Below are 22,127 nucleotides of genomic sequence, written 5' to 3'. Positions count from 1 at the left end.
GTCAGAAAATTTCTCATCCTCCTACAAGATCCTTACAAGCTCTCCAAGGCCAAAGTGTCTTAAATATTTCCTCCCTTTCATCAAATTAGCAATTAAACTCACCTCACCTTGGAAAGGTAATTTTCCATCAATTTCATGTGCAGCTGCCCAAAGTGTGATAGAAAATGCCCTTCAGCAATTTTCATACTTCAGCCAGTTAGTTGTGATTCTGAAAGAAAAAAAAGAAAAAGAAATTACTGGTGACAAGGCTGATGTGAAAAGCATTTATAAATGTACTTACAACATGGAGCTGGATTTTGTAAGACTGAAAATAAGTAGTTATTTCCACCTAACTTTTTTAGGTTGAAAACGAGCAATTAAATACAGTTGAAAGGTGTTGGTTGAATTTGGAATGAAGTCAGATTGGACAGAAATAACATAAGAAAAACAAACAGCTGTAGAGAAGTTATTCTGAGTGCATTTTCATTATGCTTGGGTACATATATGTGTGCTTGCACAAGCCTGCAGTGTGTATTCACTGTCACACACATGTTTTCATGTAGTCTTGCTGTTGTGGTCTCAGCCTCCCTTGAAGAGAGGGATCGGTGGCACAGAGGAGGTTGTGAAGCAGCTTAGGTAGGTGATCATGAGTCATGCTCAGTGGTTTAACAGAACTTTCTTCATCTTCCTCCAAATAAATAAAAACAAAATTATTTTCTAGTCTGCAGCAGATCTGTAAGGTTGTATTCAGAAACATTTACTAACAGTGGTTCAGCTCAGGTGAGTTGCCTTGGGAACATTAGAGAAGAGCCTTTTTGTTTTTGCATGACCATAAATATGCCTTCTGCTTTAAGGATATAATCCTTTAAAGATTTAGCCCATGGGAAGAACTTTAACACAGAAGAATTCCTTTAAGTGGAACTGTATGCTACAGTGAGCAAAACAAATATAATGTCGTCTATTTTTAAAACCAAAACCATGGCTCTTGCAAAATTATTTTACTTATTAAGAAATTATTTTAGTCATTAAAAATTACTTGCTGTGTTGGGGAAAATGTGGCAGAAGATTATAAAGAGGACTTTTAAAAACAAACAAACAATGGACCATTCTGTTTAAACTTCTTTCAGATGAAATGTTATAATTTTCATCTTTCAAAATATTGGTTGAATTTTGAGTGGACAGGCACAAAATGAAAACTCAGCTGTCAGCAAAAGCTCTTGTGGAGGCAGCAGTGAATGACAAAAAATGGGTCTAACTCTCGGGCTTTTTTGTCCTACTTTATGCTTTTCTTAGGTACCCAAGAAGAGCAACCAGAAAAATCATAAAGTTAGCAGTGTTTGTCTTCCCCCATCAGCAGGCTGTCAGATATGCTGGGGTGGGCAGGGCCCTGCTGTGACTGAGAGATGCTCTGTTAGTAATCAGCCCCACAGGAGGGAATCTTTTTGCTCTCCGGCTGAGGAAGTGCTGGAATGTGCATCCAAACAGCCAAAGCCACATGTTGAATGAAACAACCAAGCCTGCCAAGGAACAAACAGCATCTATCTGAATTGGGTGCTTATGGGCTCCTATACGGGTTTCTCTGTGCTGTGTACTTCTCTTTAGGTACTACCAGAGTTTAAAAATCTGACTCATGCAGCTTTATTTGTCAGGGTAGATGGAGAAGGACGGGAAAAAGATTAGTTTTAGAGCTGGCTTATCCTGAGATGATAGCTCTTTGAAATGTCAGCGCTATTGATGATGGGCCTCCTTCACCCACATAATTAAAAACATCTACTGAAATGTCAGTGCTGCCACCCAATGATCTGATGAACGGCTCTGACTGGGAGACATTCTGACACAGCACAGTCAAACTGTTGGGATACTGTGCTATTTGTCACATGTCCCCTTGTGACAAATTTTGCGTCCACAGGTGACGCAAAACTATTGAAGACAAGGACGGTTAGTCAGCATTTTATAAAATGATTAGTCTCTGTGTCTAATTGTACTTACTTAGCTAATACGTAGTGGATTCACACGATCTTTTCCCACAATTCCCAATTTCACAGAATCACAGAATCGCAAAATTTGACCTGTCCTACTGCCTAAACCTTGCTTTCTTAGGTCTGAGCAAGTGACTGGCAAAGGAGACTGTCTCTTTGTTTCAAATTGGGCTTTATTTACTGAAGATACAGAAACCTGTTCACTGACACTCAGCAATCCCTTACTCCTTGAGGACTATATTTAAATTTCCTCTTGTACTCAAGTTATAACTTGAATTACACTTTGCCTTACTGTTCTGCCATAGGAAGACTAACATAAACTGTCCTGAAGAGAACTCCCTACTAAATATCAGAAAGTATACAAAGCTTGATATACAGTTCAGGAAAAGTATGTCATGAATCTCTCCAGTCATGTTGTGCATCTATCAAAAAAAAAAAAGAAAAAGTAAAAAGTGAAAAAAAAAGTAGAGAAAAAATAGCTTTTAGTTTAGCCTGGCAAGAAGTCTTCCAGGAAATGAAAATCTTATAACTGCTGCTGCTTGTCAAAGACCTCATGAAAAAGAAATGGAAGAAAGTCACCAAAGGAAACTTGAGATGAGTTGTGGGACCCACTGCTCGTTTTCTTTTTCCTTTGCTCTTCAAGGGAATTGCTTTCACCAAGCAGTGTAAAATATCAGGGAGCTGCAGACAGCTTTCTTCTGGAATTTGTGACAGACTGTTGTAGAACAGTGTGAGATTCCATTATTATGTAAAAGATCTGGTTTCAGAGATAGCTCATAACACTGTGGGCCTATGCTGCAAGAATGAATGAGCCATTTCAGCTGTCAGTCTCAATAATTACTACACCTTCTAGTATTACTGTTTGTGGAGACCAGAGCATTTTTTCTTAAGCTTTTATTTAAAAAAAATGCAACCCCTTGCCCAAGCTCACAAACCCTAGGATGAAATACGTGCAGATTTTTCTTCCCTCAAAAGAAATGTACAATTTGAGTTTTGATCTTCTGCAGCTCTGGGTGAAATATTCTCACTTTCATATCAGAAAACACAGAGGTGTAAGAAGAGTTCCTCTCTACTTCTGTTGGACAGCTATAGTTCTCAGAGGCTTTCTAGACTAGATGAGAGAACTATTGTGCTAGACATCACTAAACATAGAGCAGGAGACTGCGTCTACAGTTAAGAGATTATTTTCTACACAGGGAAGCTGCATAAAGAGTGGCCAAAGGAAAGTGTTGCTAGCTATATTGCATGAAGAAGGAGAAGATATACTAATAATAACTCCTAAAACTCCTCATGTGGATTGAAACTTCTTGAACATTCCTTGTAAGCAATTGGGGTGATCTTGTTTCATGTGTTGGAAACTGCTTACAGCTAAGGCTGAAGACCCCTAGCACAAGTTACTAACTTGGTAGAATAAATGAAGAGAAACATTACAGTAATAATTTTTTGGTCCTTCTTATGGATATTACTATCACACAGAACCTATTCCCATCAGTTTAGACGTATTTCCTTTTCTTGCTGCAGTTGGAAAAAGCACTTATTTGTCTCTGTGCTTCTAACAGTTTGTATTCCGAACACCTGAATTTTGAAACTGGCAAAAAAGGATCAAAAATTTCCTTCCTTTTCTTGATTAAAATACTTATCTTACATATTCCCTTAATTCTAGCAAAGCAGCTGAGTCGTTCAACACAGGAAGATCTTATAAGAAGTTTTTATATAGAAAATATCTTGGTGACAGTATTGTGTGGATTTGAGTCAATTAATGTTAGTAAAAAGTTTTTGAAAAAAACAACAACCCAAAAATAAACACAATAAGCACAAAACCACAAACCACAGCCCCGCTTTTTAAATTATCAGAACTGCATTTGTAAATAAATCAGGAAAACAAAGGAACCGAGGGTATGGAAGTGTGATAAAGGCACAGAGTGCTTTTTTTTTTTTTTTTTTTTTTTTTTTTGCTAGATTAGAAAAGCACATCACTTATGCTAAAACTGTATTCCTCTCTGTTTTCAGCAATGCTTTATTCAGGGTCGGATTCATTTATGCTCCAACTCCTTTAGTTTCGCAGAACGGCTGACGTTGGAAGGAAACTCAAATCTGATGCCCTGCTCAAGTAGGGACACCAGAGTGGGCTGCTGAGGACCATATCTAAGTTTCTTCTGAAGATTTCCAAGGAGAGAGGCTACACAACACCCCTGGAGGTTTTGAGCTTATAGGAATATTTATTGCAAATACACTGAGCATCTTAACTTTTCCAAAAGCACTTCATAACCACAGATATTTTAAAAAACACAGATTTACACATATAGTTTTGATTAGACTCTAGCAAAACAAAATATAAAGTAGTATAAGCAAAGGAGTTGCCATAATGCTAGATATGAATAAACCTTCTTTCATTGTAACTGAGGAATTGACACATGGTTTATAAGTAAGCCTTGATGCCCCTTTGATCATATTTTTTAAGCTTTTATAATTTTTTTTTTTTCTGCCAGTCATCCAGGAACATAACTTTGAACCAGTGCTTTATAACCAAACTTTCTCTTATCATTGTCCACTCAAGAGGAGCAGACACAAGTGAAAAGACTGAATAGAATCTGCTTGGGGAAAATGTACAGAAGGTGAGATAGTGAAAAAGAGGAAGATTATACTAATAGGAATTACAGACGTAGTGAATGAATAGGTACAGTACTGATATGTTCAAGGAACCATAACAAAACCATTCTTTTTTTCTTTATGTATTGAAATCCATTATAGGCTATTTGCATTATGTGAGCAATAGGTTCTCAGGATGATGCATAACATGGAGGTCTTTTGGACACCTTATTTCTGCTCATCTTTACATTGCTTCAATTTCCAGTAGCAAGTGACTATCACCCCTGTGGCCACTGCAGTGGTGTTTGTACAGAAAAACAAGATTTGAGATAAAATAAAAACAAACAAAAAAACCCAAACAAAACCCTTTATATTTAGATTTCTAAATGGATTCTAATAGATAATTCAGTTTTCTAAAGAGCCATTCCAACAGTTGAATAAAGAAGAGAACATATCAAACCAGAGACTTTTCCTAGACTATCTGCATGTACTAACATAGCCTTCAGAAATATAAATAACAAAGATTTGCAAGGTTGCTAAGTGCTAAGCTGAAGGAAGAATATATTACGTGTGTTTTTTCAAGTCCCTGCAGTGTGTAGACATTTAGGTAAATGAGAATGTATTTAGAGTAATGAACTGTTTCTCAAAGAAATAGATTTAGACATTTAGACACCTAATAGGGAAGAGTGACTTGAACGAAATGAAAGCAAGAGTGCTTGTAGTAAGACAGCTGAAAGTATGAGGATAAGGAACCAGTGAACTCTAATCTCGACATTGTATTGCTCCTTCCAAAGCCCAAACAATGGTGGAGGAAAAGCTCACTATGGTGATGTCAGTTGGAAATTATAAGTACATCTGGACACTGAAGAAATACCAATGTACTGGTTGTTCTTTGACTTCCTCTGAAACAGAACAGGGACCATTCTTTCTCTTCAGTCAGAAGACAACTCTTTAAGTGGTTTTCTCTGGCGCCAGGGATCACAGATCATTACTGAACTTCTGTGCTTTTGGCATTCTATTTCCGTGTTTCAGGGAAATTCAGCTGGCAATTTCTTCATCCATGCCTTTATTTAACTTGTAGCTGGTGTTTCCTGTTGCCTGAAGTACAGATCTTACTCATCAAATCATCTCTTTGTTACCATTTGTGAACATAAGAAAGAATAATTTATGGCATTCATGTATAATCCTACATTTAACAATTCCTTGAGGGTTTAGGGCTTTTCTCTCTATTGCTTTAAAGAGAAAAAAATCTCATAGGCTCATGTCATAATTGAAAACTCCCTACTTTCAATATAGAGTAAAGCATATGCAGGAATGAATGCCTTCAATTCATGTAAACTCAGCCCTTTTTCACTGTCACCATCCATTAGCTGCCAAAACTGAAAACACTACAGAAAAAGTTTGATTTCATAATCAAATATCTGTACAAAACCCATTTCCTCTAGCATAGCTTTTACACTTATATTTAAAAGAACTGCCCATGGCTGGGAAGTTCCGCCTCATTTAGAGACAGGAGTTAAAAGGGCCTACTGTGAGATACAGGGCAAAGTAGCATTAACAGATCTGGGTGAACTTCAGGTGTCTAACAGCAAGAAGATAGCATACCCCTTGTGCATGTGCCAAAATGAGTCCAGGGACAGGTTAGCCCACTCTGAGTCTGGTCTCACGTGTGCAGTCAGGCCACCACAGGGTGCTCACAGCAGGCTCTCATGTGAAGGGCCTCCAGGAAGGGTCCAGGTTTTGGTGTATCCTGGTGTGGCCCCTCTGGTGGAGCAATACCAGCTTACACCATGTCCAGTAGACACTGGTGAACATGGGCTGTTGGGATCTTTGAAAAATGACGGGAAATAACTGAGGGCTCATCCAGCAATTAAAGGAGTAAGCAACTAGCTTTGGATTCAAAGAGATATACTGGAGACATGTTTCTTTTATTTCCTTGATAGAGCTACAGCTGGGGAAGAGCCATTAGGTTAAACATCAATTTTGTAACATTAGTGTATTGCACTTGGTCCTCCTAGCAAAAAAAACCAACAAAACAGCTTTACTAACTGCTATACAAGAAGGAACTAATTAGTTCTTATAACAACTTCTCCAAGGGAGAATGTATGAATCTCATCTCTCTTTGCAATCAGGGAAATTCAGGTGTTGGGAGCAATTTGCCCACTGCCTGTCAGGATACCAACTAGAAAGGAATAGAATGAGCTGGCAGTGAGTGGGGAATCTATCCAACTGAGGACAGAAATGACTTCTTCTGTGGAAGGTTTGGCTGCCTAGTGTCATTCCTCTTTTTTTTCCTGTGGGGATGCTGTTAGTCTCACTACATGACAAGTCACTGTAACTTCACAGGTATGAGAACGACAATACATAACTAAAGCATAAAACAGGAAGAAAAGGTCAATGTGGGGCAGAACCCCCTGAGACACGTCTTTCAATAACTCACTCTTTTCTTTTGCATATGCTCTATCTTCAGATGTTAAAATAAGGAGGTTGCCACTCATTCCTTATATTTTTTCCTTCATTCAGGTCTCTGGTTCCCTACTCAATTTTCCCAGTTAAGTGTAAGCAAAAGCACCTAGCACTGAGAGCTCCTGCTGCAGACAAAGTGCTGTTATTCTGCTTCTACAAGCTGCTGCTCATGCTGAGCTCTGCAGGGGAATAGGCTGCATGTGCACTGAGAGAAAGAGCAAAAGAAAATGCCAAGCAAAATTAACTTAATCAGGGAAAATGTTGCCTTCCTGGATGTTTCTAAGAGTCTCCCTGCTGCATTTTACTGCCCAGACGAAGAAATTAGCTGTACAGTGTGGAAATTTGCAGGGAACTATAACAATACGAAGACAGAAACTGAGTGGTCACAAAGGTTTTTGCTACAACATGAAAGAGGAGTGTGACAAAGAGATACCTTCTTCAGAAAGGAAACCTCTCTTGCTGCTGATAGGTATGTCTTGGAATGGAAAGAAAAGTTACTCTGTGCAGTTGGCTGTACTAGGAAAGCCCAGTGCCATCTAACTGAGAGAGAAGGTAGGAGCAAAGGAGTTTGCTGAGAGGGCTGCATATTGGCCAGTGTTTTTGTCAGCCCTCCAGAAAATCTTCATAGTGGTGTTTCATACTTCTAAAAAATGTTTGACAGTGGTTTTGGCAAAAGGAAGTTGCTGTCTTTTACTGTGCATTGTATGATAAAGGAGGAGTCCTTTATCTTCTTTCTGCTGGAGGGAGAAAGACAGGAAAAAGGAGAAAAAATAAAAATAAAATTAATTTGACCTAAAATACATTTCTGAATTTCATTCTGAATTTCTATAATTTTTTATCCTTCATCAGTGACTGCTTTTGGCACTGGTACTTGAATTTCTTAATGCCATGTGGATTAGGGTATCTCACATTTTGTTTAACTCATCCTGATGAGATTCAACTTCAAAGGAATAAAATTATGACAGTTATACCAACAGCAGCCGAGCTGCCGAAGATCAGAGATAAATTGTCATTTTCTTCCATCAAAATGTCAGTAAAGTTTGCCATTTTCTGTGTAATGCTCACCCTGTGATGGGTCAAAGCAGAGGGCTTGGACTCAAAGAGTTTTTCCCTTTATCAGTGGGAGTAGATATTATAGGGGATATTTTTTCTAACGCTAGTGGGCCAATTTATTTTGGTGGAAGTTAACAACAGGAACAATTGTTAAACAAAATGGATAAACAGCAAGACCTTGACTCTTGGAAGCATACTTCAAACTTTAAACAAATCATTAGTCAAGCTATTTGCAGATATTTTCTTTCGTGTTCTAGTGCATCTGTCCCTTAAATAATAGTTTGAAAGCCCTTGAGAGCAAGCCAGAACAAGATTTCACTAGAAATCATGCATGTTATTACAACTATTTTTCTCCAGAATAGGTTCACCCCATTTAAAATGTTGATCAATCTAATACTGCTTCCACTGAAAAGCTTATGTTAGCATCTAGCAACTGAAAAAGCAGAAGAAAATAAATTTTAAAGGCAGTGTATTTTGAAGAAAGCAGTGTGTGACCTCACCTTAAATCCTTCCCTGGCCTATCCTTATTGCATGTCATAAACTTCTTCAGTGATATAACTACGAGAGAGACAAGATGGACAGAAGAGGAGAGGAGGAGGAGGAGAAGGAAGAGGAAAATCATGAAAGTTATTTAAAGAAACTCTGGCCAAAGGGAGATAGGGGTTATCCAAGATGCAATACAGAAGTGTGTATGTTGCTCAGGGACAGAAGCAGTGTTGCTAAAGGGCATCTGTTACCTTGAGCACCTCTAGCACCTATGGGTGCTTTAATATCATTGACTATTTACATCCTCTTTTTTTTCCCTTTATTTTAAAATTTATTTTTCTTTTTTTTTTTTTTTTTTTTTGGCAATCAGCTGGTTTTAGCTGCCCAATAAGCAGGACTTTGGATATTCCATACCTTCTACAGGTCTCTTTGCCTTTCAGAGTACCCTTTCCATGCTCAAGAACTTTGCTTAACAGCTTAAAATCAAGTTTGTTTTATCATGGACTCTCAAAGGTGGTGTTTCTTCAAATTTATGTGGACTGAAAAATGTGTCCCATACAAAAACAAATGCTCCATACATATGCCTCTGTACACATTGAGGAAACACTAATACCCTTAGCCATCAAGGATTCAATTGCTGGGGGGGATGAGAGTGGAAATCTGACATCACTACTTCCAAACCTAAATAGCTGCTAATTAATGGTGGGGACATGCTGTGCTTTGAAGTGGGCAAAGCATATTCCTGTGGAAAGTTATTTAAATCTGGGATGTTAAAGCCAGTAATATATTTTTTTTCAAATGGCTTGTGGTGTCTCAGTGTAATAGACTACTATTTGCTACACTGTTGCTCATGAAATATTGTTAGCAGGGTGCAGATCATTCATCCATTAACACCCCATGAAGTCACCTTGAATCCCATGTTTCCAGAACAGTGGAAAAGACCTCTATTTCACAGATGAAAAATATGCCGTTTAGGTGCTATTACAGTGCCAAGTAGAGAATGTAGTTATTTCAACAATGCTCTCCTAGCTACCAACATTTTTCAGCTTTAAGATTTCATCTGGAAGAAATGCAAATACCTCTCCAGCTGATCTGAACATACAATATGCCAGAAATTAATATGACCCTTTGACTCTTTGGTGGTAGTTCACTATGAAGATATTTTTCAGGTATGTACTATAAATACACTGGTTGCTCTAAAATATATTATCTCTTTGTTTCCATGGAAACTACAACAGATACAAACAGCATAATAATGCTGTTTGATAGAGCAAATTCTCAGCTACAAAACACTATTCCTGAGCATAGTTGCTCCCATTAGCTATGCATTCTCACCAGCGATGAACAAGAGCCTGCGTGCTGTGCTCGTAAACATCCTCACCAGTGGAGTTGACCCACTGCAGCTGTCACCACCACTGAAATGCACTGCCCACCACCTCGTTGTGCTCACATCCACAGTTATGGTCTCCATAAACATTCAGCAAGTGTCAATGAATGTCAGTGGGTGCCATTTTTCCTGCATGGAGGAATTCAGTGACATCTTCGCTTCATACGCACTCCCAAGTCAGATGTCATTTTGTCAGACTGCCCCTCTGCTGCCATCTGTCACAGGCAGCAATACGTAAGGGAACACTGGTGGGAAGATTCAACCTCTATAGTCATACTGCCAATATCTGCCTCTGACATTTTGGGTCAGCATAATAAAACAGGAGTTGTTGCTTTCAGAGTAGCACTCATATTTTTGTATATATTATAACATGCACCTTATTTATCCACCCACACTGGAGTCTGAAGGAAAATCTTTAACTGTCATGATTTGCTGCAGGTACAATACAGCAATCAAGTGCAAGTTCAAGAGAAGCAAATCCTTGATGTTAAAGTGTTTCTAAAGCAATCCATTTTGAGAATTTTCCTACTCATCTAGTTTGGAAGCTCATGTCAGGGGAAAGATAGACAGTTTTGAACTTTGGTGTCTGAGAGCTCATGGACAAAATACTGATGGTCTATCAGTTCAGATTTGTCTGTAATTGAAATACTCCTCTCCCTTGCCCTTCTTCCCTCCACTCAGAGGAATTTATTGACAATATTAACATTTATACAGTATTATCTTGAATTTCAACTTACTGTTGTGGGGAGAGTGGAATGGGGCTAGTTCACACATCTGCTTTGAGCTACTGTGTATGTCTACTTTTCCATGGATGCAGGAAGATTGAACTAGTTCAGATAGGCTTCCTCCACAATCAAATGCTTCATTTTCAGACTATGAAAAATTAAAGTTGTCAGAAACAGATGGTCCTGTAGAGGTGAATGCACTGGCACTGAGTTCACAGTGCCATCTAATTTCAAGACGGGAGAGAAGTAACCAATTTTATGGCTGCAATTTTTTACTACAAACTAGATGCAAGATCAGACAAAAAGAGTCAAATATTGAATGACTGAAAGAAAAAAACAAAGGCCTTTCTTCAAGTAGAACTACATGAAACTTTGGAAGCCTTCACTTCCCACCGAAAATGTTCACAGCTTTTGAAGTTCCAAGCAATTTCAAGAATGAAATCTGAATTTTTATATCAGCTGCGAGACACAGTGTGTGAAAGAATGATCATTAGTCCAGGTTTTTCTGTCTGGCTTTCATTGCTTTACCTTTTTTTTGCAAATACCCTCTTCTCTTGATGGTAACTGCCCTGTGAAACACTTGGGACAATTGGCATTAGCCATACAGCTAGTGGTTGGCTGTTCTGATGCCACCAATACATTTGAGGGAGATACTGGGCGCTAGGATTAGACTCATGTACTTCACAAAACATTTAGATAGGAGCAAGAGATGGGTTTGAGAAAAGCCAGGGGGTCTGTGGTTGAAGAGGTTGGATGAAAGCACTAAAAGTAGATTTCTAGGAAACATGACCCAGCAGAAAAAATAAAAACAAGAGATTACAACATTGAGAAGATGTCACAATAAATCACCAAATATTCCACAAGTTGCTGCCTTGGGAGTAAGAAAAGTAAATATGAGCTTAAACTACAGCAAGTGAGGCTGATAAAAAAATGAGAAAGGCACTGAGTGTTAAGGATAAATAGACACTTGAATGACCTGTTTGGGAAGACGGAGGAGTTTGTCTGCACAAATGTTTTAGGACAGGTGATGCACGTATCTCTTTCAGATGTGGTCTTAGTGAAGAGCTGTGAGATGACTGCTCTATTGTTCTGTGTTCCTGCATCTTTACTGTCCTTAGGTGTTGTATCTCTCATTAGATTACCCACAACGCATTTACTGAAAACTTGGCTAAGTTGGCTTACTCTTCCTATAGAGCAATGCGTGATGGAGTTTGCTGTTATCTTTTGTCTGTATGTATTTCTGCTGGGGAGAGCTGGCTGCTTTCCCAGCATCTTATAGTGTTTCCAGTACAATAGGAGTCACAGGCAGATATTTGAGGAAAGGCTGAGTTGGCTAAACCAGACAGTCTGAAACCATTTTTACATGATGGATCTGTTTGTAGAGCATCCTGCCTGGCATCTGGGTTGTCCCTTGCAAGGGAATAGTCCTACCTGACTGCCCTGCACAGGTATCTCAGACACCCAAAGGTACGCTGTGCCTTGACATCCGAATCCCACTTGGCTTTTCAGTAGCAGACAGGCTACTAGTTTATTCAGTGCAAAAGCCACCAGCCTCTACATTCTGAAATGGCTGCGCACACTGCATAACCACGGTCACAGTGGTTATAAAGGAGTGCACAGTAAAACACCGTAAGAAACCAGATCTAAACATTTTTGTTATTCATACCCACTCCTCTGGGCAGCAAACTCCTTTATTTGCACATATTAGCTGATGATTTGATAAGTAATCCTGCTGAAATCAATAAGATTGTTATTATTAATTCATACAGAGTTCTAATTACCGTGACCAAATTAGACACACATACTTCAGCAAGTGTGGGATGGAATCTCAATATGCCTTTGCAGTAGGTGCTGTGCCAGGGAGGTTCTGCAGCACTAGGGCTGATGCTGGCAGGCTAGCTCGCTTGGAGTGAGTGTGAGACCTGGTGCATCCCTCTTCCACACCTTCAGGATGCTATTCTTGGTGACATCTTAAATTAGGTATTCTTTTGTTTTAGCTATTTATTAGGTTAGCTTTACATATTCTTGACTTGAGGGTCTATCTACCTACACATACCAAACAAATGAGTCACAGGTACCTGAGGTTAATGCTTCCTGTTGTACTGGTTGCCAATTTATGTCATCATTTAGTTATATAAGAAAAATAAATAATCTGCACTACCATGTGCTCTGATCCCACACTACTGAAATGTTTTTGTCGCTGCCTTCAGTGGGAGCATAATTAGAATTCTTATAAAGTGTTTTGTTAAAGCCTCAAATACCTGTGGAAGCCTGTGATAATTAGTTCAATTAAAACTGTATTCTGAAAAACCAAGTGCAGTAATGAAAGCCTGGCATTTGGTGATTTTGTGTAGTAACTCCAAACTTTGCTTAATTTGCATGCTAAAAGCAGAGGCTACAGGTCCCCTTCCTTAGGAATAGCTGTCATGAATATAAGCTAATGAGCAATCACAGACACTGGTAGGCTTTATGGCCCCACTAAATAGGCTGAGATAGATTTTCAGGATGGGTCTGTGAGCACAGGCAGGTGGATTTGGTGGAGCTGCTCCAGTCCTTCATCACCTCTCTTGCCCATCACTTTCCCAGGTACTGATGCCCTCCCAGCAGACCCAAGGGAACAGCTAAAGCATACACAAGCAGCTCCTTCATCCCCACAGCGTGCAGACAGTAGTATCATCAGAACTTCAGCACAGACTACACTTTGTTGACGCCCATCTCAGCATTTATCTCTCATAACTGAACTAACTTGCTCTGCTCAAGAAGTGAGACTTGCTTACGGCTGAGGACTTTATTCCACCACATTTGCCCTGTGTTTCTGGCTCAATGAACTCTTAAGTGGAATTACTGAAGTGGGGATTTTTGAAGGGTGCCCAATTGTGAAGACTTCTAGCAGAAGATGCAAACAGAGTTGAGTAGAAATGCATAATCTTTACCACTGTTCTACGAAAGTAGTTGGCAGAACAGAGCCTGAGCACCAATTCCCAGCTGCCAGGGATTAACAACAGCAAGACTGCCTTTACAGGATGGCATCATGCAATTCAATGACTCCTAAAAGGATTTTTCCAATAATAAAGGAACTGTCAATAGAAGCTGTTGTTCTTTCAGTTGTTCCAATGGAGGTGGTACAAGTTTCTCCTTTTAACATGCTTTAATAGCATTTTCTCCTCATTACTGATTTTAAAGGATGGGTGACTAGTTTTAGAAAAAAACCCTGGTTTTGCTGTAGGTTTTGTCCACTAAAAAGAATTTTCAAGTTTGATGTGGAAACTGTGCAAAATTAAACATCTTATGTTTGAGACAGAAAAATTCAGTGGAGCCTGCCAAGTTTTGCTATGCAAAATTGGACTATCCCACACCTACCAGGCAAAAAAATTGTATGTAAAAAAAATTGTATGTGAATGTAAAAATTCACAGTTGAGAACACACAAAAGAATAGCCAAAGCATGCAATAAAAAGAGCTGTGGGTCTTCTATATACTAAATTGAAATGATATTTTGGATTCTTCAGTCTAACACCTGGACATTTAGTGATTAATGTACATAGTGGTCTGTTACATTTTATTCATTTGCAAAGCATATCTTTTATGGTTTTTTTTTTTAAAATTATTATTTTTTAGCTTAGAAGCTAGTTACAGTACTTAAAAAGATGTTGGTTTTCTAGTTCATATTTCAGTCACTTTCAAGTGGGTCCTCTAAACTATACATCATACTTCTTAGAGGTCTGTGCAAAATGCAGATTCCCTTAGCATTTTGAGAGGGCTAATAATTGAGTTCCTTTTCATATAGTCTATCTCATGCCCATATTGTTGCTAAAACATAAAGAAAACTCAAGTTTAGAAATTTACAACCTCAGAAAAAAATGGGTCTTAGAAATTAATAGGAAACATACATCTTTGCTAATTTTCAGCATGTTTAAATCAGAATAATTTAACATGCTGGTCTGGAAATAGAAGCCATTTCAAAATGTGTCTAGAAATGCTTGAGAACAGAGCCAGAGTAAAGGTTGCTGGATGCAGCCAGTTACAAGGACTTCTCAGGTCATGTGCTATCACACAGATCAATGACAATGAGAGGAAAAAGGAAAATTAGGAACCAAGAAAGCATGAAAGCAGAACAAATACAAGAGATCTGGAAGAACAAGCATTGAATTCTAACTTCACATACAGTGTAATAAATCCAAAGGTGGGCAGTTTTAATTTAAGAAAGATGTCCTATCATCTTCTGATTTTCTTTCTGTAATGTCTCAGCTGCTGGAAGTTCTTCAGCAGTAGAAACTGCAGTATTGTCCTACAGCACTGAAACACCTTTTTGTTGCTGCATGTAAATGATGGAGAAATTGATTAGTACTGCATGTTTATAAGTCTATAAGTGGTTCTCTAGTAACAAATCCTTGGGATGAGGGAATGAAACTAACTTCCTTATCATGTTGGACACTGTTTTTCACTTAGGTTTTTTTTTTTTTTTTTTTTTTTTTTCCCTTCTGATCTTTTTAAAATGATGATATATTCTGAGTTCTTCAAGACCAAAGCATAAATTTCTCTCTCTTTAAAATGTTCTGCATTTTTCAACTCAATCACCTGAGTGCTTTCAAAACTCACAGCAAAAAATCACAGTGGATACTTCCCATGCTGCCTTCTTAAAGATTTACTGCCCTTGTTTCTGCAGTAAATCTCTAGTAACCTGATGTTGATTGGTAGTCACAAGTAGGTCCTTTCAGTGTTCTGCAGGAACCTGCACGTTTTTTCTCCCTTTGCTTCAGTAACTGCTTCCTCTTTGCTGGCTGCTTTCTGAGCATTCACATAAGAATTCAAAGCACAAAGCACACGAGGTCATGGAGCTTTAATCTTAGTCCAGAATTAGTCCTGGATCCATCGTAACTGATACTTGAGATAATTTACTATTGAAAAAAGAGTTATCCTAGGCCCCAATTCTCACAGCACCACTGAAGCTAAGCAGTAAATAAGGAAATGTACCACTTAATTGAATTAGACATTAGTGCTCAAATAGCACTTGTTGAGAATAAGCATATGAAACTTATCAGTGAACAACAGCAAATAATCTGGAATTGAATTTCAAGTTGGGTGACCTTGATGCGTTAGCTGGACTTCTCTGGAAACATTTGGCTTTCTTGTAGATCCTACTTGCCTTAGAAAGTACTCAGCATTTTCTTAATTATCTCAGTTTACAGCTACTTAATATGTTTAATTACATAATCAACTAGACATATCCTGTTTACCGCTCACTGTGAATTTAAAATAATTAATAAAGGCAGTATAATTCAATAACTGTTAAATAATCTTTTATATTGTTACTACAATAGTACTTTTGTAAGTTACTAATCACAATTATGCAAATGTTAATTAAGGTTATTGCAGCTCAGTTTCTGTTGACTGGGGAAAAAACAATTCACAGGCATAATCACTTGTATCATGCTGCCTCAAAAATTTCAGGTCACTACAATTACTGAAACAGGAAATAGAGGCTCTTCTGGTATGTGATGCTCACTGCACAGAAAGTATATATTTTCTGGAGGATTGGCCTTCCAAACCATTCCCTTCCTTCTTTATCTGCTCTCATTTTACTTCCTAGTGAAGAGTAGGATCCTTCCAAATACACTAATGCAGAAAATGAAGTGGGGAGAATGAAAAAAGCAGAAGGAAGAATTTCTAACTAAGCTGAGCAAAGTTAGCCATGGTATGCTCAGCATTTCTTTAACAGCTTCTCAACTTTGGGATCCTTCGAGGCAGTAATAAGCTGAATAGCATGTACACCTTCCACATTTCTGAGGGTGCCTCTCAAGTCACTCCCTTACACTAAACTGTTTCTCATTTTTGCTAGGTTTACTGCCCATTTTATACTCCTGGGAAAGTGTAAAGAGGATGCACATAGAAAGGAGTTATACGTCCCTGAAAGATCACAAAGAATATGGAGTGAATAGTTCACCACATACCATGCATACCACAAGTTAGAAAAGACAGCGAAAAAATGCTGATGCTTTGCAAACGTTGGCAGATAAACATTTGTAAGAGTAGAAAAGAAAGAATCTGGGTTAATGGAAGTGGAAAGAAAAAGATACAAAACTGCCACCTAATTCCCTGCCTCACTGCTGCAGTGACACACACTGCCACCTCACTGGAGACCGGTAACTGATCAAGTTGTCCAGTAAGAGGATATAAAAGGTCTAAAAATTGCTGCTGCAGGTTGGTGGGGATAAAACAAATTGCAGCAGTCCTGGAAAGTGCACACTCATCCTCAAAGACAAGCACAAATCATTAGTTGGCATTTCCAGGAGGGAAGCATCAAGCAAAGATACATTTAAGGACAAAGCAAAATGCCACAGGCCCACTGAAAGGGTGATGATTTGGTGCCAGCAAACACAGGCACCTGTAGCACCCTTGGCTGCATTCTGTTTGGCATTGCTCAGCTCCTCTTCATGCTGCTGCTGAGGCTTTCTCCATGGACTGCCTCGCTCTTGTGCCTGGGCACCCTTCAGTCTCTGCATGGGAGCTGGAACCACATCTTTCACAGAAAGCAGATGCTGTACAGACTGAGCTCACCATGGGCCTCTTGAACTTAGCCTTCCTATCTGAGATTTTTTGGATGTGTTGTCAGGACAATCACAACAAAAAATGGGCAGATGTCAAGAGAGAGCAAGAGCCTGCTATTGGTGGCTGTTTCACCTGGGGTATGAGATGATAGACCACGCTCTGATAGCCAAGATGAGATAGGTGATGAGGTTTTCTTTTCTTTTAACTCTATATCCACCAGCTGAGTAGAAGAGAATAAATGAACACCAAACTTGGTCACACCTTTCTTCACTCAAACAGCTTTTTTTTGCCCCCCTAGACTACACCCATCACAGTCCTCTGCCTGGCACTAAGAAGGTGGAGGCAGAGACAGGGCACGTAGCCTGTGCCTTTCATACTCACATTCTTCTGGCCATGTTGAGTAACAAATCTCAGTCCCAGGCCCACAAAACAACCAACTTGACTTTGTGGAAATGACTAAAAATTGTAGAATTAAGGGGCAAAACCAGATTAATGGGCTCTGTCTCCTGATATTGATTTGGTCCCAGAGCTGTACACTGCCCTGGTTTGGATCAGGTCTGCAGCTCACATTTGTTCTTTGGATTGGACTTTGCTGCAGAGGCTGAGGCAAAACTTGTCCCTGAGTTCTAGACTCTCTTCCCTCTCATATTATTGTTTCTTTTTATGTGTCTGGGCTCACATTTTTAATTAAAATCTTCCACTTACTGTCTTCTCATTCAAATTTTCTGTCTGCAGTCCTCTCTGTTATCTATTGAATATCTTGAAAAAGTAAGTGGAAAGTAGCAAAATCTATAGATGTCCTAGGGCATTCAATTTGCCTCATTTGTCCAAAGGAAAATGCACACATCAACACACTGCTTGAGCTAAAGAACATCCGGGAAAGTGCTGCAAGGGAACAAGCTCTGGTTTCCACTGAGTAAGCACTGTAATTTCTTTTGAAGAGTCTGTTGATATGAAATAATGGACCAATAAGCTTTGGACTAAATTGACTATCCATTTTTGTCTCTCTAGTTAATGTTGCATCCTGTGATTATCTAGTTTCATTCTCTTATTTCAGCCAAAGCAGAGTATTTTTAGTAAAATCCACAGTGTCTCTTTTCAAAGGCCAGAGAGTTTAACTGTGGCCAGTCAGTAGCAAGCACTTAATTTTGAGAAAAGAAAGACCAGCACCATGTGTATTGCATCAGTGTTCTGCTTTGACAGATTAGTTGGAGTACTAGTTTCAAGTTCAGTCCATTCATAGAGAAAACATACTTCTTAATCCTCCCTCCTGGCCCTTTTAGACACACTGCTCCTCTTTGCCCCTAGGTTTGCACTAAGCACAAATGAGAAAGTGCAAGTGTTACTCACAGGCACACCCACAATACTGTTATTGCAGGCAGCAGAGAGCAGTGCCTTTCATTTCCTTGAAGTGGGCAAAACAAGTGAGTGATGTCAGAGTGACAGCCCTGGAACAGCAATCCATCTTTCTCCCACCTGTGCCAGGTACACAGCAAAAACAGAATGCAAAGCAGTTCTGCAGAACAGCACCAACCTAGCTCAGCTCAGAACTACGAGGATCACAGCAAAAGCAAAAGGATAGCTTACTTCTTGGGCCTATTCAATATTCAGACTGTCAAGAAGTTGGAGGAAAAGAAAAACCTTTTTCTTCAAACCAACTTTTCAACTCTTTAAGACTGGCATGTATGCAGTCCCTTTTTCTTGGATATGTAGGAGAATTTGGTGTGGAATGATTTTCAGGGACTCACGTGTTAACAATGTAGGTTAGAAAAGTCATTCTTGTAGACCAATGGTACGGCATGGGCTATCTATCAACTTCCAAAACCTGGCTTGATGAGTGATCATTAAATATGCAGAGAATGTTTAACTTACTGAGTTAATGAATAAACTAGGAATTCTTTATCATATTTTGAGGATAGCCTTTATTAATATGTGATTTACTAATAATTAAAAGCATCATTGTAATTGCAAGAAAAGAACTGTAACCTCTCATATACTTTGCATTTTACTGTACACACACAGAATGAATTAGTCTTTGCTTGAAAAGAAGAGTCCAAAAGGTGAGACACATGAAGATGAGGATGAAATAACAGTATATAAAATAAAAATAAAAACAAGTCATGTATCCAGATCCTTCCACAGCAATAGGAATGTTAAAAAAAACAAGCAAACATAAAAAACCTCCAAGAAACAATTATGAAAGTGCCTTTACAGAAGCTAAATCCCCACGTGTTTCCTTCCAACAGACACACTAAGGTTGCCCAGCGCCGCATAAAGAAACAAACTTGAAGGACAGTTCTACAGAGGGACACCTATTTTAATCCACGTGGTTAAAAATAGCAGACTTGGCAGCCATCACCAGATTCACAGTATGCTGCCTAGAACTTCATGACTTGACACAGGGTAAAAAACCCATCTCCCAAAGCAGGAGCTCAGGACCCTGTTCTCAGCCAGAAGCTGGCAGTGTAGTTGCGATGACACATGGCTGAAATGCATTTTCCAAACTGGCGAGTTAAAAAGAAAAAACACTCTGAGTGAGCAAATTCAATAGAGCGCGAAAGGAAAAGACTGGATCTTTATGACCAGTTTCCCCAGCTCATATTACAAAACTAATGAAAAAACATTTTCCAAATGTAACTGCAACTCTGGGCCTTTTGTCTTTGATCAAGACGTAGCAGGCACTGCCTGCAGGCCTGGCCTAGGGCTGGCTCCAGCAGTGGGAGAAGTTTGGGCCAGCACTGGGTGCGCTGGTGGCTTGTGTCCCCACGCAGACACCACCACTCCCTCCACCATTTCTTACGGGTGGTGGGCAGTGGTCTCCTTAGCAGTTTCCCCAGTATGTACTGAGTGAAAGGCTGGAGGACTGCCTGCTGTGATGTGGACACTTTTACCTGCAGAAAAATTGCAAAGACAGGAGAAAAGTGGTGTAGAATTTATAACAGAGATTTGTACCTTGAATGTTTGTAAGTCTCTAAGAGCATGATGTTAAGATCCTTCACTGTTCCCTTTTGCTTTGATCCCTCCTTTTTACTTCCTGTATTTCCTCAGCCTTTGACTTTCTTTCCTGTCACTACTTTCTTTCAAGCACTAAAGGAAATGAATAAAACTCTCAAGCATTTTTATAAGCAAATTTGGTATCTTTCCTATAAGTTGATTTATTAAAAAAGCTCTCCAGGTTTGTATCCATCCTCATAGCTTCCATCTTACCCACGAAATCTCCTCTTGCTATCCCCACAGGGCATGCACAGGTTTCTGCCCTATGTTTGTTGTGAGCTGTGCAAAGATGCCCTTCTACAGAGCAGAGAAGCAGAATTGCCATGCCTTACAACTTTCACAGCATGCAGCACTTCTTTACCTACAACTCCTACTGGGGCTGTCAGCTGCCAGTGATCTTTCAGAAGGAAAGAAAAGTGGAGAGAAACTCAGTTGACTCTTAATCTGATAGCATATGGTGCTGAGGAGAACAAAGAAGCCATAGTGACATTTATCAAATGAAATAGTTAAGTAGGCTGGAACAGACCTGACACTGATGGCAGAATGACAGCAACAGCCCAATTGGCTCTGCTGTTTGCAAAACATGTGAAGTTTGGACACTGCTTGCGTCAGTGGTGCAGCGAAAAAATGAAAGGACAGCAGATGGCAGATTGGCAGTATGAAGGGAGATATGGGCTGGCCTGTCTTACCATTTTGCTATATCTAGATCAGTACTATATCCTCTCATTCCCAGGTTGCTATGAAGTTGCTGTAAGGATTTCAGCTGTTGCCTCACTAAGCAGCAGCAACACAGCCTGCAGAAGCAGCAATACCTGCCATCACCAGACTCCATCAATGGGAAAGCAGTTGACAACTGTGCCCAGCTGCGACCCTTCTTTATTGGCTCTTCTGAAAACCTCTCTCTGGTGGAGAAACTCCACCAGCAGAAAAGAAAAACAGTTGCTAATGTTCATCACTTTGGCATATTGGAAGATAACAGACATGCCAGCAGCAGAAAGGACTCCATGCTGGAGGGCCAGGCCAACTCCAGCCAGTTGGCAGAAGATTCCTCAAGGCCTTCTCTTTCACTCTCTCTTCCCTCATGCTGAGTCTTTCAGCTCCGATATCTCACTCCAGTCCAGCCATGTCTGGGTCAACTCTCATGCTGCCAATTGCTGTACTGACCTTGTCTCAGCGTCACTCACATCACTTAGGTTTTATCCTGTTGAGCTCTGGCGGCCCCACTGTGCTCACCTTTCAAAGACCATGGACCACTCCAAGGACCAGTGACCTATCTGTGTACCGCGAGTCCTTTCCTTAAAATTATCTTTTGGGTTCATTAAAGCTTTGAGGTTGGAGGAGCAGCTGATTGTCCTGAGCCAAGGAGCAGCAACATAGTTGAGGGTACTGTTGTGAGCTCAAATATTTCCCTTTCTTCCCTCTGCATGGGCACAATGCATTCAAAGCCACAAGTGGAATTACCCTGAAAACCTACAGCTGGTCAGCAGCAGAAGGTAGATTACATCGCAAAACAAACCTGAACTATGAAAACACCTATTTTCTCAGCACAGAAAATGTCAGAAAAAGGAAATTCAAGATATTTTCAGATATAAAAACAGTTATTAGAATAATAGCATGCATGCTGTATAGATAAAACATCAGTATAATAAAAGACAAGAAAAACAATTCGTGTGAATAATGGTTCCACTGGTTTTGCTGCTAACCTGAACAACTTCACATTGATTTTGATTTAGCTCAATCTGAAACAGAAATGATGACTGCTTTCTGTAAAAAGAACATAAAAACAAGATGAAACAAAACGAAAGAACCTGACAACCTGGAAATGTACTCTTGGTTTTAATAAAACATCTTATTTGACTTTCATTGTTTGTTTTGGAGTTGTAATCTGTTTCACTGTTCTTGACACTTTTTGTTTTGAACAA

General features: G+C 39.4%; 1 long non-coding RNA gene across 1 annotated transcript in view; it reads right to left on the bottom strand.

Moving 5' to 3' along the window:
* LOC122156224 overlaps positions 1-22,127 on the bottom strand; it is a 124,789-nt gene that overhangs the window by 14,286 nt on the left and 88,376 nt on the right. The window contains exon 2 of the long non-coding RNA XR_006167418.1: positions 108-208. This is a non-coding gene — a long non-coding RNA (uncharacterized LOC122156224). The remainder of the gene's footprint in view (positions 1-107; positions 209-22,127) is intronic.

Source organism: Centrocercus urophasianus, unplaced genomic scaffold (assembly GCF_019232065.1).
Source record: "Centrocercus urophasianus isolate 14NV4802_14NV808 unplaced genomic scaffold, USGS_Curo_1.0 seq_12, whole genome shotgun sequence".
Classification (NCBI taxonomy): Eukaryota; Metazoa; Chordata; class Aves; order Galliformes; family Phasianidae; genus Centrocercus; species Centrocercus urophasianus.
This window is presented reverse-complemented; position numbering and strand designations above follow the sequence as displayed.